The sequence below is a fragment of the Callospermophilus lateralis genome, chromosome 17 (assembly GCF_048772815.1).
Source record: "Callospermophilus lateralis isolate mCalLat2 chromosome 17, mCalLat2.hap1, whole genome shotgun sequence".
Lineage (NCBI taxonomy): Eukaryota > Metazoa > Chordata > Mammalia > Rodentia > Sciuridae > Callospermophilus > Callospermophilus lateralis.
This window is the reverse complement of record NC_135321.1, coordinates 61,604,542-61,623,017: the sequence shown is the minus strand read 5'-3', so window position 1 is coordinate 61,623,017 and position 18,476 is coordinate 61,604,542.

Sequence of the window (18,476 nt, the reverse complement as noted above, 5' to 3'; positions counted from 1 at the left end):
TGGGGTTATTTTCTTAGGAATTGATAGGAAATACAAATTTTCGAAGACAAAAATAATAATCATCTATCAGAAGTGTGCTTGGATTGACAATGGATTTACATATGTGTGTTTCTTTCAAAATCAAGTCTAAAAAGGCAAGCCATTATTTCATTTTTGTCATTCTTAAGCTTATGTTTTTCCTAGAGTTTATAAAATATGGGGCTGAAGATGTAGCTTAGTGGTGGAGCAGGTGTTTATTATGCATGAGACCCTGAGATCAATCTCAGTACTGCCCTCCAAATTAATTAAATTAAATTTAAAAATGAATAAATAAAACCAAGCCAAACAAAAAACCACACCCTACAACAACAACAACAACAACAACAACAACAACAACAAAAACAAGAAACAATAACAAAAGGAAAGGAAAAAATGGGTTTTTGGGGGAGAACATACCCCACATAGTCATCTTACTCAATGAACTGGAGTTCCAGTATCATAAGCAACATCTGAAGGTTTGTATTGCAGGCAGCTAAGGAGATGAACAGATAAGACATAAAATCAATGAAGATACATGCTGGGTCCTGGAAACCCTAGTCTCTCTCACAAATTTTCCATGGAAAGTACTTTGGGTCCATGGAAAAGCCAAATGTCCCTGAAGATGGAATTTTGCAGGTTCAGGAAAACCTTTATGTATTATTAACATAGACACAAAAATTAATGCAACTGCTTTGCCAATTTCTCACTTTAGAATGTATGAAAAATTTGTTGGAACAGTATTTAAATTTCCAGATCTGTCTGATGTTTGTAAGGTTTTGTCCAGATGTTTATCAAACACTACAAGAACAAAACTCTTCCTGTTGACTGTCATTGTCTAACTTGACTTCTATTTTGGTTTCAAATTTTAAGGGCACACAACATGACTTCCTAAGTAATGGAATTACTTATGAGTCCTGAACACCCAGAATTCACACACATTCTTGCACACACTTAAAGATCCATAAATATAGGTATTTTTTATTAACCCAATGCAATTATTTTTCAACATTAAAATATATATACTCTATTCACCACGCCAGAAACAACTCTCTACCATTGGTCCCAATCCCAGCATCACTGGGCTTTGTCCAATTCTTTTCTAAGATTAACAGGGCACACCTCCATTGTCTGAAATCCACAGTCAATGGGCAGAGCTGGAATTAAACATTAATAAAGAGATTTTTTTTTTTGCAACTAGGCCATTCAAATCACACAGTGCCTGGCATATAGGAAATCTACAAATACTTTTTTATGTAATGCAGAGTCTACGCACTTCTCAATATATGAAACTTGATTGACTTTGAACAATAAGTATATCATGGGCAGTGAGTGAATCTGAAACTTCCACTCCCCTCCCCTTCTTCACTACATGCAAGCTTAAAGATCAGAATTTAAGAACACTTTAATAGCTGACTGGACCGAGATGGTGGCACTAGCTGCCACGGAGTTTTGTCTCCAATCCCTCCGTTTTGTCTCTGAGCCAGAATCAAATAGCATGGGCCACTCAGGAACCTGGAGAAAAGAAGCCAAAGCAAGCACAGTCAGGGTGGAGGTGCCCATAGGGCGAAAGAATGAGGCCCTCCTCGCCTCTGGCTATGTCTGTGGGTTGATCTATCAAGACCCTGTTGCTTTGGTTCCAATTGCCCCATGCAATGAGGCTCTGTTTGGAGGAGGGCAGCCCAGCAGGTTCCGCCACCTTTGCCGTCCGTCCTTTCCACTGCGTGCGAAGACCCTGGATAGTGTGTCGACCTCCGGGGCAGCGGTAGTTCCAAGGCAAGTCATGGAAGTGAGGAACCCAAGACCAGCGTCCAGGAGCAACTCAGACCCTGAGAACAACCGTTGTAGGAAGCTGCCCAGCTGTGACCAGGCTGCAAAGCCTACAGGGCGCTACCTGCATTCTAGGGCTTCTACCGCGCAATGATAGGTGCCTCTGCCGCCATCTTCTCCGAGGTCTCCACCCAGAGCACGTCTCAAGCTTTTACTTGGAATCACCCAACCAGTCCAGGGTCTGCCCTTCACAGCCAAGCTGGCAGGTCAGGCCCTGTCCTCTGCAATAGTACCACACTTCCAGGTCGAGCCCTTGAACGACATGCATCTGCAACAGATCCTGCTTACCACAGCCGCGCCACTTGGCAATGTCCTGAGATCTACGTCCGTGCCACCCCACCAGGCCCAGTTCTCCACATGCATCTGAGCCAAGCCCTGATCAATAACGCTATGCATCAATACCAGTCCCTGTTCTGGGCAATTGTTCATCAGAACCGGCCCTGATCTCCACAGCAGTGCCAACCGGTCAGGCCCTATTCTTCAGAATGGTGCCTCTGAACTCGACCCTCCGCAACCTTGCCACCGGCCAGGTCCTGTTCTCAGCAGTGCATCCCCTGCTCTTCAATGTCCAGTATCTGCACTAGGCACTAATCCTAGGAGCCGTGCCACCTGATCAGGCCCTCATCTTCGCAGTGGTGGCGCTTCATCAGTTCTTGTTTGCACAAGTGCATCCCGGCCAACCCTGCCCTCAGAAGTCCTGCAACAAAGTCAGGCCCTACTCCTAGCAGCACGACCTCAACCACAGGCTTTGGTCCAAGGAGTCACCCTACTCAGCGAAGTTCATCTAGAAAGTTGGCCATTCTCAGCTGCCACCCTCTGCCTGAGCCAGCTGGCAGAGACTTCCTTCTTCCTCTAGGGCAGCCTTACAAGACCTTGTCTTTCAGAGTAGCTTAAGTTCTTCTGAACCTGTGGAAGCATGCCTTCCCAGTCTGTAGGGCATGCAGTCTGTTTGCCTTCTTCCTCATCCTCACCTCCTTGTAGGTTCTTTCCTTTAAGTAAGCAGTGTGGTGAAGCCTTCTCTTCCTCCTCCTTCTTCTCTTTGTCCTCCCTTCCCTCCTGTCTCACTAGATCTCTTGGCCTAAGCCCCTTCTACACCCCCCCCACCAAGTTTTCCTAAATACTAAAATTAACTTCCTATTTTTTCTGATTTTGTTATAAATGTCCTAGGGATGAAAAATCTAAGTAAAGAATCTTCCAAATCAGTGAAAATTTGTAAGCAAAATTATAAAATTTATGAAGACATCTGACTTAAGTATGTCATTGCTCTTAACAAAATACCTTCTATCACTGTTATGCCTATTTACTTTTGAGTGTTAGTGCAATAATATAAAGTGTAATTTTATCAACCTCCTAAAAGTCATCTTGACTATCAAATATTATTATTTCTATGATTATAATTCAAGTACAAATTAATTAGAAGTCTATGGATTAAACTTACTTACAGAACAATATATTTAGCAGAAAGATGTTTACAAATACTTAAACCAGCTGTATCCATTCTTCTCTAGTTCTTGGATTATTACAAAAAAGAGGGAGATACTTAAGATGTTATTTTTAAAGTTTTCACAGCCCCGAATTTCAAGATTTGAGAACTGTTTTGACATTGAGGATTGTTTTCTTTTAAGCAATTTAAATATTTTCAGCTTGTGTCTTTTTTTTTTTACCTCCATGTATGACTAAAGTACTAGTAAAAGAGAGCAATTAAACATTTCACTGTTTTTTTTTTTTTCTCTGATGAAAGGATGATGTTTGAGTTACTTGTGAACGAACATGTATTGTGCTCAGCTTACCGTCTGTCTGCATCACGTATATTCATGTGGCAGATACAGAGCCTGATGCACTGAGTGCTTTGTCCTTTGGTTTTAACAAGACAAAAATCCAGTGCAATCTTGATTCTGAGAAAAGATGAGATTACAGTGGAAACTGAAACTATCTTTCTTCCCTAAAGGGGTAGAATGAATATATAGTTAGTTAGTTAGTTAGTTAGCTGTCAATGGATCTTTATTTTATTTATTTATATTGTAGTGCTGAGAATCAAACCCAGTACCTCACACTTGCTAGGCAAGAGCTCTACTACTGAGCCACAACCCCAGCCTCTTAAGTACATATTTAAATATAAACATATATTTAAATATATGTTTTAGTAAGCAAACTCTTCTCATTTTATCAAGTGAAACCAGATGGGCTTCAAATGCTCCTATGCCAAAAAAATTAAAGGATCTGGTTTTGAAATAATTCAAGACCTTTGATCCAAAACAAGAGCACTCTCTTTCAAAACAATTTCTTCCAGAGTCTATGTATGATGCCAAGTATTCTGCCTGGTCTCATAATTCATTTTCTATATACAAGTAGCAATTATACTCTAAAGACTTGCATTGGTAAACATAATTATGCAATATAATATGAACTTTTTCCAAGTTTGTTTCTGATTTCAATAATCTGACATTGTCATTTTCAAGTCTGTAAGGGCTTTGAAGGGGACTCTATGATTCTTTTTTCACATCATTTTCTGAACACATTTTGATCAGGCTATGACCAGGTTGTCACAGATGCATGATTTCCTTCTCCTAACCCCGTCTGGAGCATTAATTTATTCTACATGTATAACCACTGAAATAATCTAACTTTGTGAGTGATATCTACATACTCAATCTCCTTGTTAGGCTGAGGAGAAAATACAAGTCAGGTTGTTTAAGGGATTTATCCAAGATGATGAGAGGACTGCTTTATAACTTCACAGGTGTGTAAATTTCCTAAAGTGCTGCACCATATTGCCATGATTGTTGTGACTTAAAATTTTTTTTTATATTACAGTTTTAGTGTTCAGAATCCTGGAGCCAGTTTTCTGACCTTCAATCAAGATGTATACAAGGCTGCTTTCCTTCTGGAGGCTCCAGGGAAGGATCTGTTTTTCATCTTTTTCAGAGTCCACCTGCTATCTTTGGCTTATGACCAGATCTTCCACCTTCAAAGCAAGTCACTACACCTCTCTTCTTTCTGACATGTTTCTGTCTTATAAGGACTCTTGTGATCACATTGAACCACCCTGGATAATTCACTATTTTTACCCTACCTTAAGATTCTTAACTTGCTGTGCAAAGTCCCTTTTACTAGAATCATAGATTCCTGAACTAGCACACAAACAGCTTTGGGGAATACATTATTCTTTCTAACTTAATAGGTAATTTTGCCATGCTGACATTTTTTTCATTAAATAATATTACAGATTATACTTTATCACTGCATCAGCAAAAATACAAATATAACTCAGGCCTGATTTTATTATTATTATTATTATATATTCATTATTATGACAGTTGCATTTTTCTTCTGATTTAGAAACAAAAATGAAAATTAAACCATTTCATTGACTTTCGTACCTAACAGATAGGTAGGCCCTGGAGGACTAATATAAAGGGTCTCAGATGTTTGAATTTCCCCTGCTATCTTTCACTTTCATAGGCCAGTGTGTGTGTGTCAGAGCTAAATCGTATAAGCAATTACATGCTACTTTGGAATGGTCACCACGTATGGCTTCTTGCAGTGTGATTAAGAGTCCACTCATCAATGCAGTTTTGTTGATCCTGTTGCTGGGGAGTTACCTAAATGTCAGCTTGCTGCCTGACATTTAGGAATGACACCATCATATCAACACAGTTCCATCCTCATGAGCAAATACTTTTGCCTGAGAATTTTATAAATCATGCCACTAACCTCTCATGCTCCTTTGAATGTTCCAGCCATGTAATATCCAGAGAGAAATTCATATATCCTCTGAGGTAAAGATCTACCTGTATCCTTTCTTCACATTGCTGCTATTTTCTCTAGCCCATGAAATGAATGATATTACATGACTATGTGGCACATTGTAATATGACTGTGGACCAGTGTCCTCCCAAGTGAAGGGTCAGCCAGAGGACCCCAGGCTACAACTACACAACATCCTTAGAGTTCCATGTCTCAGCAACCTACCTTCACACAAGGAGCTACCTGTATCATATCATGAAATCCCTGTCTCTCTCATTGATACACATGATAGAGTTTCTAAAACATTGTCTTGACCCACTTTTGAGGTCCTGGCCAGAAGGTGTTTCCTTTCCCTTTTTGAGCACACAATTTAGTCCGTAACCCACCTCCTCCATTTCTGGGTTCTCACACTCTGGGCTACTATTTCCCTTTTCACCCCAGGGTCAGGTACCAGGCTACTAGTGATAGCCCTTGTGCCCCAGAGCCCACTGGTATTATTCAAACTTGTCCTAAATCAGCTTATTCTGCTTCATCTATTCCTTCTCATAGTTGGTCATAGTTCCCCTCTCTTCCTTTGCATAGATACCTCATCCTAAGGGACTCTTTAGTGGCTTCTAGTGAGGCATGCCCTTTTGCTCATAAGCCTGTGAGTAAAATAAGTATCCTTGAATGGCAGTCCTGTTTTGAATCATTGACCTTCCCATAACTCAGAAGTCATAAGACCTATTAAAACAGACATGTCTTTACAAGACCTACTGAAACCTGGTACTGAATCAACCAAATAGTCCAAAGAGCTCATTGATTCCAGGGTAAGACATGAGAGCCCAGGAATGCAGCAATAGAATTGGTGAGCTAAAATACAGAAACTGGCATATGAACAGTGAGGCGTTTAGAATGCAAACACAAAAGAAGATATATTTATATAAAGAGTTAATGAATGATGAAAAATTGTGCTCTATGTGTGTAATAGGAATTGTAATGCATTCTGCTGTCATATATAACAAATCAGAATTAAAAATACATCTTGCAAGAATACAAATGCTTACTTACACCAAATACATTACATATGAAAAGCTTTGTAAGTACTATCTTAATTAATCCTCACCACAGACACACAGGTTTAGAGGTCTTATACTTTTATTACAGATTTAGAATATGAGGCTCAAGAAAATTAAGTAATTGCCGAAAGTCATGTAAGTAGTAAGATACATAGGCAGATTTTCAGTGTATTCTGCCTGACTCTTGCCATTTCTATAATGGAAAATAATGCTTCTCACTTCCACAAACATTTTTTGAAGGGGATTCAAGAGTTTGAGGACATTTCCATGGACATGGAAAATATCTTAAAAGAGATTCAGAAATTGAAAAGTTTGCTAAAGAGAGAATAAATTAGAATTGTTGTATAATGGTGTATTAAGAAATGTAATGCAAAATAAATAAATAAATAAAATCATTAAAAAAGTAAAAAGCAAAAAAAAAAAAAAGAAAAATCAAATAGTAATTCCTTTAAAATAACATGTTAGCATTTTAAGTGTGTAATAGAGTAATATTAACAATTCATATTGTTGGAACAACCTAGGTGTCCTTTAACAGATGAATCGATGAAGAAAGTATGCTATATATATATACACAGTGGAATATTATTCAGCCTTAAGGAGAATGAACATATGGCAATATGGCATTTGCTTGTTAATTTATGGGACTGAAGCTATCATGCTAAGTGATATTAACCAGTCTCAATAAAACCAAAGACCAAATGTTCTCTCTGAGATGTGGTTGCTAACCCATGACAAGGGAGGGGAAGGGAAGTATAGAAGTTCACTGAATTGGACAAAAGGGAATGAAAAGGAGGGGGGTGGGAATAGGAAAGACAGTAGATGAAATGCACATGATTTTTCTATGATCATATGAACACATGACCACTGTACCCACACAAGAATTGGATAAAAATTGGAATGGCTCCCACTCCATTTATGCATAATATGTTAAAATACATCCTAGGGTCACGTGTATGTAAAAAACAAATTTAAAAAAGGAGAAATAATTTTATATGAGTTTTATATTCAAATCAGCATATTTCATGCTGTCAGTGATGAGAAATAAAATAATGTTTTCTGATAAATAAAAAAGAATAAATTGGAAAATGTGCTGGGTTTTGTGGTGAGGTAGGTGGCGGGGGAGAGAGCTCTCTGCATTTCAGAGTCATGTCAGGGGCTCTTAAGTTGGTATATTATGTCCAGTTATTTAGAATTCAGGGAAGGATGAAGCCTCTCAAGTGCAAGGGGGAGGTGGCACCTTATTCTGAGTTTTGTCACTGCTTCTGTCAACCAACTAATTTTGACCTTGCCAATTTGACTTTTAGGATGTCATGGTGAGGACACGTGTCTCATACAGTGATTGTAGTTTATTTACAGCAGACCCCTCGTTTTCCTGAAAAAAATGAATATAACTCAGGTTTATAAAAATGTGGATGCCAAATTTTGAGGAAAGGAAAGGAGTGAGACATCTCTGCTACTGAGGCTGGGTAATGTATAGAAGATTTAGTCAATGGCCTTTAGAGAGTTTATATTTTCATAATTCCAAATCTAAAACTAGCTACATAGAACTCTTTTCCTTGAAAGTACACATTTATCCATACATAATTTAAGGAGGTATTCTTCTGGTGAAAATTTAAAATGCATAAATTATAGTGGTGCATTGCAAAATAAATCAGAGATAAAATACTCTAAAGCTCCAACTCTCCAATCTCTCAGGAGATTCAGCCTCTGCCTCCACCTTAGGTTGTGCATAACATTTATTTTTTCATCTAACAACATCTTTGCTTTAAATTTTTACTTTCTCTTTCTAAGGAATCACTTTTGCATCTTAGATCCTGCTTTTAGGTTCATATCCATATGGGTGAAACAATCTCACAAATGTCTTACTCATTAGGAGAAATGTCTTTGGAAGTCTGTATTTCTGACTTTCTAATAGGTTAATGAGTAGCAGTTCTATTTGAAATTATATTTTAAATGATTTGATCAAGTGATCACAAAGAGATATATCAATGTATTGAATAATTATTTTTATTCTGTTTTTATGAATTTTGTCATTGATTTTTGACAAAGTCTACTTCTAAGAATATTAATGCATTAAGTATTTTTTGACAAAAGAATTTCTAAGAAGTATTAAGTTTTAAGGTATTAATAATTTTGAATCCCAATTAAGTCTTGCTTGAAGTCTCTGCATGGAGCATCTGTTCTTGAACACTCTTGGCTAGTATTTCTTTAAATTCTTTAAGTATTGTTTCTGCCTTTATGTCTTTCTTCTTTCTTATTCTAAGTCCAGACACATATCTTTTAGATATGTTGGGCATTTCCTGCATGTCTCTTATGATTTTGTTTTTTTCCCCCTCTATCCTTATTTTCTCTATGTTCCATTTTAGATATTTTCCATAAATCTGCCTTCATTTTCAATAGTTCAGTAGAATCTGTTATTGAAGTAATCTGTTATAATTTCAGATAATGGATTTTTCATTTCTAGAGTATCTATTTGGTTTGTATAAATTCTAGTACTCATAAAAATCTTCTATTTCTTCTCTGATTCTTGAACCTATAGATCAGTTGTGTTAAAGTTCTTCTCTATCACAGTCCATAGCTGGTTCCTCTGTGACTGTTTCTAATGCTGCTTTTTCTTTTGGTTATCAGTTATATTGTCTCACCTCTTCACCACCCTGCATTTTGACAACGTGCCAGGTATTTTCTCAAAGGATGTCAATGATAAATTTTACTATTGAGGTTTTCTTTCTTTTATTGAGGCATAAATGGCAGGGGCTGATTTCCCTACATCCAGCATTGGGAAAATACTTAAAAATAAAATCATCTGACAAGCCAGAAAACCCCTCCACAAAAGTTGAAGCCCAATTTATTGTTGAATGAGCATTAAATTACCCTGCAGTGCACATCACGGGAAATCCACAAAAGGTATTGCAAAGACAGGAAGAAATCTCACCTTTGATATAGAAGATGCAAATTCTTGCAGATAGGTAAATGATCTTTATCAAAATGATGTTCTGTCCACCTCTGGTTTACCTGTGTTCCTGAGGTTCACTAGCATTTGGAGAATGTCTCTAAATGATGGCTGAAGATCCACATCTGTTTTCAATTAAATCTTGAGACCATCATTCAACAGCTTCAAAAATCTCACAATTGTCACCAGTGGAAGACCCGTTATGTGTCTGAAGCCCTTCAAGTTTCCACAATTGTCACTTCACTTCCAGACAGACATCCTTTCTGCCAACCCAGGGGCCTTCTGCCAAATGCAGTAGGTATCCTCAGGTCAAGCAAGGACAGATCCTTTGTGTCATATCACACCTCCCTTCAGGGCTCTCATCTCAGGCACCTGCAACAGCAGGTCATCACTGCCTAAAACCCTGAGGTCTTGCTCTGCCTTTGAGAAGGTTTTGCCTCAGATCTTTTTCCTTTTGTGCAGAATTTGCCAAATTCTTCTGAGGAAACCCATATTAAAAAAAAATATATTCGTGACACCTGACAAAATGGTAAGGCAGTTGGGCATGGTGGCTCAGGCCTGTAATCCCAGCAGCTCAGGAGACTGAGGCATCAGGATGTCAAGTTCAAAGCCATTCTCAGCCAATTAACAAGGCCCTAAGCAACTTAGTAAGACTCTGTCTCAAAAACAAACAAATAAACAAACAAATAAATATACTTTTAAAAGGCTGGGATGTTAAGTGGTTAAGTGCTTAATCCCTAGTAGCAAAAAAAAAAAAAAAAAAAAAAAAAAAAAAAGAAAAAAGAAAAAAAAAAGAGAGAAGACTTTATTTGGGACATCAGCTATGACTCTATTCCTGTGTTGAAAGTTTTGTCTACTTTCTCTTCCCTACCTTGGCTGGACCATAATCTGCTCCTCAGCCAGTGCCCAGAACTGGCAAAAAACCCTGGGAAAGAACAGTTACCCTTAGCTTGCCCTGGGATGACCATACTAGTTGAAAATTGTGCTTTTCCTGGTCTATCTGGTTTCTGTAGCTTTTTAACACCTTTAAAATTACATTGTTTGTGGTGTTGATCTGGAACATTTTTCCAGTTGTTGGCAGGGTGCCCCCATGCTGTGCTAGGATATGCTCAGGGGCAGAAGGGTCCTCCCAGAGTGTTTGGTAGGGCTTCAGCTTTAATTTCTAACACTGAACCTGTCTTTTTGTCACAAAATGCAGTGATCCATATTTCTCTAGTGATCTGTAACTACTTGTTTTTTAAAAGCAAAAGCAAAAAAAAAAAAAAAAAAAGCCAAACAAAAAAATACTTCTTTCCTTTTTCCTCAAAAAGTGCCCTGTACCTTTAAAAGAATTCTGGTAGTCTCTCTACTTCATTTCTTTCATGGACACAGGCTTCAATTCAAGTGTCTGTGACATTATACCCCTCACAGCTTTCCAGACAGATATTTTTCTGTGCTTATAAATAAATTACTTACAGATCCCTCATGAGGTATGGTTAAAAAAAAAAACAACAGAATTACTTTTCTTTGCCTAGCAAGCAAGAGGAATTCTATAATGTGAAATAATATCCTAATTTTTTTGTTATGTTTGTAGTACTATTTTGCAATAAAGAGTTCATTGCATGGTTTAAAATGGCGTAGAAAAATTTATATTTATTTAACAAGTTTTAATCACCTATACAGATTAAATGAAGAGTAGACTACAAATACACACCCTGGAGTACAAAGAAATTGATTTAATACAACTTGATATGTCAGAGCTCACTTTAGGGAAAAATAATTCTTTCATTATTAATTCATCCATTCCCTCATACAAGAAATTGATCAAGTCTTTAATTAAACCTTAATGACCACTGATTGGTTTGGTTGGGATGGAGAAAAATGATTATTAGACATTTGCATGTGACTTTGGAAGATAACAGACATTCTCTAAAGTAACTAAAAAATTAGAAATCAGCTCATCCAAATGAGAGAAAGTAGGATGTTAAGAAGAAAATGAAACTCACAACTCCAAGTATCTCTATTACAGTGTGAGAAAAATGATGTAGGACCAAATAGAGTTAACCTGCTTTGTGTATCATACCCTCTGATTATTAAACTATAGTTTAGTTGAAAGCAAACAGCACAAATAAGATTGGTCAGTAATACCAATAGCTTGCCATCTCTGTAGAGACACATTTGTATGCCATGAAATGTGAAAAAATTATGAGTCTTTGTAGTTACTAGAAGAAAATCCATCAAATCTCCAGCTAACAGGAAAAAAAATGTTTGTTTTCATTATTTAAAATCTGAGCAGGTGGGAGTCTGCCCTCTGAGAAGCCCCAGCAGTACCCTGGTTAGGACAAGTCTAGCCAGCAGTGGGACACTAATGAACTGGTTGTTGTTTCACCACAGCAGACAGAATGAATTGTGGGGGAGTGAGGTGGGCTGTGACTCACCAAGCTGCAGTCAGTAGAAAGTAATTTTTTTACACCTTTATCCTCTCCACACACTCTAACACTATTTGACTCTCAGTTATTCTGGCTCAATAATTCTGGTCACATGTGCTGGGTGTTGATAAAGTCCATCACCAACCACAGTTTATTCAGCCTGTTTTCTTTAGATATGTCAAGAACACAAAAGGATTCTCCCTTTGAAAGACTCAACTGGAACTGGCCAGAGACGAAGTGCTCCGACCCATGAGGCAGCTGCGTTAGCTAGCTCTTCCAGGGAAAGAGTGGCCCTTACTGGGCAGTGTTCTCACAAGTACATGGCAGCATGTGAGGGCAAATGGGGTATTCTGGCAGTGATCCCAGAGAACATCAGCAGGATTTCTCGGGGAGCCTGGGGATGGAAGGAAGTTCTCAGCAGGTACAATTAGCAGGAAACTGGGTCATTCCACAGGACTTGCTGAAAGAACAGTCATGCCTTAATGTCCCACCTGAAGGACAAGGAAGCTGGGGATATGTACCACCAGCTTTGTCACTGAGGGATGGATGAGGAGTCCATCTGCAATTGTCTGCCCTGGGTAATGTCTAAACATGTTCTTTGGCCAAAGAAAGCCTAGGGCAGAATCCTGGGTTCTTCTTATAAGAAGTCCTTAGCACAGGAAAGCCATGCACACCAGCAGTGTCTTCCATGCCCAGGTGAAAGGAACAATAGAAACTGAACCTGAGAACCAGGGTGAACTCACAGCACCCCTGGTTGGGAGACTTAAGCAGAAAATAGAAGCCATTAATCTCTGTGCAGTGTTCCTGATTTTGTCTATAACATACGTATAATGAATGCTGATCTAGGTTTATATTTGCTTCATGTAATTCAATGTGTTTCTCATTCCATACCCTGAACCATGGTGTCTAGAACATTCTGTGGTCAGCACTTTCTGACTATAGCAGGTTGACACTCATGGTTTTTGACAGCTGGACCAACTGTTAGATAATTACCTGTGGTGTTTGGTCTTTTCTTTGAGTTGTTTGCCGTACACAGTTTTAAAGATATCTGGGAAAACATGTATAGATTAATTTACATTTTTACCTTATAGAATACTTTCTATAGTAGAGAAAATTTTTATGCAATACATGATTACTCTCAACAATGGACTTTGTTGGAAAAGGTTAACTTTTGCATTCATCAAGAAATCTGAAGCACCTGAAAGAAATGAATAAGTACAAAGTTTTGAGGCAAACAATTGTAACTTTCCAATTCCAGCTTTCAGAAAAATTCAAATTCACTTTAAATACTGTTTATTTTTATTTTCAAAGAGGTTTTTTAAACACCATTGACAATATTTAATCTTAGTTTTATCACTGATAAAAGACACTTTAAGGAGATAAATATTTTCACACATTTCCTCCTACCCGTTAGTGTAGCAACCATAGGTTCAGCAATCAGGTGGTCTTTTGGGCCCATTTACATACAAGCTTTATTGTACTGTGCACATCAGCACTAAACAGTTGCTTCCTTTTTGCAGAAGCATAGAGAAAATGAGTAGAAAGTTCTCAATAGTCTCATCATTCTGTAATTATTGACTTTGTGCACAGAATCCAGAAAAATTACATTCTAAATAATACATTTTTAATAAGCTGTGATAAAAAGCTGATTTATTTTGACAAATATACAAAATATACATAAAAAATTTATATTTGATTTGAGGAAGACTCATATATTGTTCACTTGGAAAAATAAACAATAATTTCAAAAACTTTAAAAATATCTTCCATGATGTTAAAGTATTATGGAACAAATTTCAAAAAATGGCAGAAATAATAATGCAAAATTCAAGAGAGTAGAGAGCTCCCAAAGGGTGTTGTGTTCCCAGGGAACCCAAGTTTTGGTTATCTTCTAATTGCTAAATCTCAATGGTTGATGTGAATTAGTGGGGTATGAGTTAGAAATAATCAGCTATTATGTGAAGCCACACAGATTCAGGCCTTTCTGTTTTAACAGACACCCTAACTGTTTGAAGATACAATGCATGATCTGTGTCCTAATGACCTACATAATTGTAGTCCAGAATTTGCCAAGGAAAATAAGACTGGAAATGGTGAAAGAAAATTTGGTTCCTCAGGTTTCTTTATCACGGATCTCTGATGGGCACAAGACCTGCCAGTGATTGTCATTAAGTGCATTCTTGTTTGATACTAACTGAGTTCACATACTGCAAAGATGAATGGAACCAACTATAGATATAATAGAATCAGAAGGGTTTTCATTTGACTGTTAGCTTGGTAGTTTTGACTATTTTTTATACATATGAACTGTTTCACCTGTCTTTAATAAGTCATATGAAAACAAAACCTCATTTTACTCTGCAAAGAAAATTTTGGAGATAAAATGTCTGGAGATTAATGAGTTTATTTATCATCATGTGGTAGTTTTATTTGTGAGTAAAAGTTTTCCTCTTCAGTGGTTTATTATTTACATTTTATGTTTTTTTTTTTTTATATTCTGGTTTTGGCCCAGTTCTTTATTGATTTGCATTTTAAAGCAGCACTCCCCTCCTGCTTTACAAACATTACATAACTCTTAAGTGAAACAGGAAGTAATGTATAAACACCAATCATGTGCAATTTAGAGGCAATAAATGTTTATTTTATATGAATAAAATATACATGAAGGTATTTTTCATGTTATATGGTATATATTAATTTCACCTACCAACTCCTTCATAAAAGCAATATTTATGATTTATATACTATATTTACCTCAGTAGATTTTAGCATAAGTACAGGACAGTTAGCATTAAGTAAATCTAGAAAATAATCTTCACTAATGACTGCAATATGCATTTCTGCCATCATAGAAATTTCCTGACAGCGTTGTTCAATATGGTGACTCCTAGCTACAAGTGGCTATTAAGCATTTGAAATGTGGATGACAAAACTCAACTGAGATATTTATTTTGCTGAATTTTAAGTAAGCTAAATTTAAATGGCCACAGATGGCCCGTGGGTGGCACAGCTGTAGAGCGACCTCTCTTCAACAGACAGCAGTATCTGGGATGACTCCTTATAGAAGTCAAATTCTCTTGTCAAAAAAAAAAAAAAAAAAAAAAAAAAGAAGAAGAAGAAGAAAAAAGAAAAAGAAAGAAAGAAGTTCAAATTCAAACGTGTATCCTCATTGAATTCAAAGGTATATCTTATTTTGATGTCTTCTTAAAATGGGAGACAATTTTATTCAGAGCAATAAATAAAATCATTGAATAATACTTTGTTGAAGTTTTCCAAAAATATATGCTTGCTCTACTATTTGTAAAAGGATTTACACATTTTACCTGACCATTTTTATGTTTCTGTATTGTTACATAGAATGCTCACTTTTCCTCTTTCTGACAAAGTTCTGTTCTCTTTGTATAAAGCAACTACATATATTGAAAAGAACCAGCAATATCAATATTTATTCTCATTTCCTTTTGTCTTGGGTCTTATACTAGCCAGTCAAAAAAAATCAAGTTACTTAGGTTGATTCCTTTCTTCCCCACTTGTGTAGTTCTGTGGTTTATCAGTGATAGGATTAGGTTCATTTGTTATTGTTTATATGCCTTTTTGGTCATTCCTGTATCACATGAATCTTTATTTAGAATTAACATAGAACATTTAAGAGTTAACATAGATTGGCTGTGCATTTTATGTGGATTTTAACAACGTATCTACTACCAAGTCATGGTATGTAATGTTTCCATTACTATAAACTTCCACTGGGCTTTGCTTCTGTCATCACGCCCTCCCCAGGTCCCAAGTCCTGATAATCACTGTAGTATTTCCATGTTCAGAATGTGTACAAGTGGAATCATGGAATAGGTCACATTCAGTATCTGGATTTTGTTCCATCTATGTTGCATGAATCAATAGTTTATTCTTTTCATCAATGAAAAGAATATTGTGTTGAAATCTAAGTTTCATTGTGTGGATATCTCAGTTTCTTAATTCATTTACCTGTTGATTAACATCAGTATTGTTTTCATTTTTTTTTGAAGTTATGAAATCATTTGGTTAAACTTCCCTGAGAACTAGTAACTTTTATTAATTCACAAAATGAAATTGAGGGAGAGTTTATTTACTCCCTGCTTTCCCCATGGGGCAATGTGTGCCATCAGAAATCTCTGCAGGAAGGAAGACAAAAGGAAATGGATCTTGATCTTTCATGTTTCCCTTTCCCAAGGAGAAAGCAAATCTTTGTAGAAAGCTGGACCGAGAAAAAAAAATTAGGAATTTCACCAAAATCACTCATTACTCATGGACTGAAGGCCATATCAAAAGGTGAAGGTTGAATTTTCCTTGGTAAATGACAGAAAAATACTTAGGAGTTAGATACACAGAGAGAACAAGGCTTAGAAGTGACCTTGAGAACTGGGCTGCAGTCATGTCTTGGTCAATCTTACCTTTATTTCTGCTTTCTAGAGAAACTTTTTTTGACATATTCCTCACCTCCTCAAAATAAAATGTGCTGATCCAGAAGTTAATTCTAGCTAGATTTTCTTGAATTAAGTTTGGATATAGAGTAATGAGAAGTAAAAAGTTAGTGGTACAAAATGCCATAGGCCATTATTGCCATAAAAAGCAATAATGTAAGACAAAGGAATCATTACAGATAAGACCCTAAATTAAAAGCACATCTAAATTATTGACTCAGTTATGCAGATATAATTTAATAAAGAACTGAGAAGTCTTCAGGGACTTGTAGTGAATGAGATACTGCAAATTAAATATAAATTGAACATGTTAGCAAATTTATTCAATATGTTCCATAGGCCATGCTGTATTAAGTGAGCAAGAATGAAAATTTGTTTCCATTAAAATTCTTAAGAATAGAATTTGATTTGGCCAATTAGAAAATGAACTGCTTCCCCTTAAAAAACACAAACTTAGAAATGTTTCATGTTATCTCCCCTAAAGTTGGCATCAGCTCAGACATCTGTGTGACACAAACCCAATTTTCCAAATCACTTCTTTTTGCTTTGTACCTTGCTACAGCTGCTGGATCACCCTCTAGTTCCCTATGTTAAACCTCAGAGCCATCTTTTGACTTATATGTCTCTTACTTGCTATTCATATCCCTATCTCATGCCTGTATACCACTACTTACCAGTTGCTCTTGCACGTAGTTATTTTGCTGTGTATATTTGGCTATTCAAAAGCCACTCTGGCTGGGCATGATGGCATATGACTGTAATCCCAGTGGCATAGGAAGCTGAGACAAGGAGGACTGGGAGTTCAAAGCCACCTTTAGCATCTTACCAAGGACCTAAGCTTTAGATTTAGCAAGATCCTGTCTCTAAATAAGATATTTAAAAAGGGCTGATGATGTAGCAGTGGTTAAGCTTAAGGTTCAATCTCAGGTACAAAAACAAAAAACAAAACACACACACACACACATACACAGATAACTAGAGCTCAATAAATGTAAGTTTTTATGGTTATAATTTTCAGTACTGCTTGTTTGTTTTTTTTCTGTACGAATTTCCATGCTTTTATGTTGAAAAAAGTCACAAGCAATATTGAATTATATTAATTATGTTATATACTATTGATTATGTTAATTATAACATAGATAATCTTCTGGTAGATAAACTATATAACTTGTATCCAACCTATGTTGAAAATTTTCACCTCTATCTCAAATGTTTTTTTTTTTTTTTTTAAATAGCAGGCATATCTTTTATACGACCAGATATGTGTGTTTATTTTAAATATCTATTTTGTATATTGAGTTCCAGTATTCTTTTTCTTGTGGGGGGGAACCCATGATGTCATGGTGAAGATTTCCCCCCAAATATGCACTACTTGGAAGTTGATTGATTTAAAAAACACTTTTTGATAACTGAGTAAATCTCAGTATTGATCCCTGAAACTGATATGGAGTTGCCCACAGGCAGCAAAACTCACAAATGAACTGCACAGATGTGTGCCTCATCCATTAATCCCTTATGCCTTTAGTGCAGTGTCACAAACAAAAATAGATAGTAATTGGTACTCAAGGAATGGATCACTGACAGACATAAAAGCAATAAGCTGTTTCCTGGGAGCAGCAGATGAAGAGTGGGTTTCGTGTCTGGAAACTCCCTCCTGACTCCTTGGAAGAATGCGTTCATTTGCTGTCTATCAGTGTAGAATCAAAAAAGGTTAGTTGGGCAGGAACAAAAGCAATTTTGTAAGTCATCTCTGAGAAACAGATTCACCCTGATGGGAAAGAACAGATCATTTTTCAACCCCTCTCTCCATGTTCAAACCATCATCTCATTCCTTCATAAAATAATTTCCTAAGAAGAACTGAAGAATCAGAAATCTTTCTCTATAGCACAAACACAAATTTTTGATCCTCAGTATCACTTGTGTAACTGGAAGAATGAAATAGAATGGTACCATCTAGAGCCAGTGATTGTGTCTGATTTTTTTTTTAGCTTGAAAAAAAACTCTGCA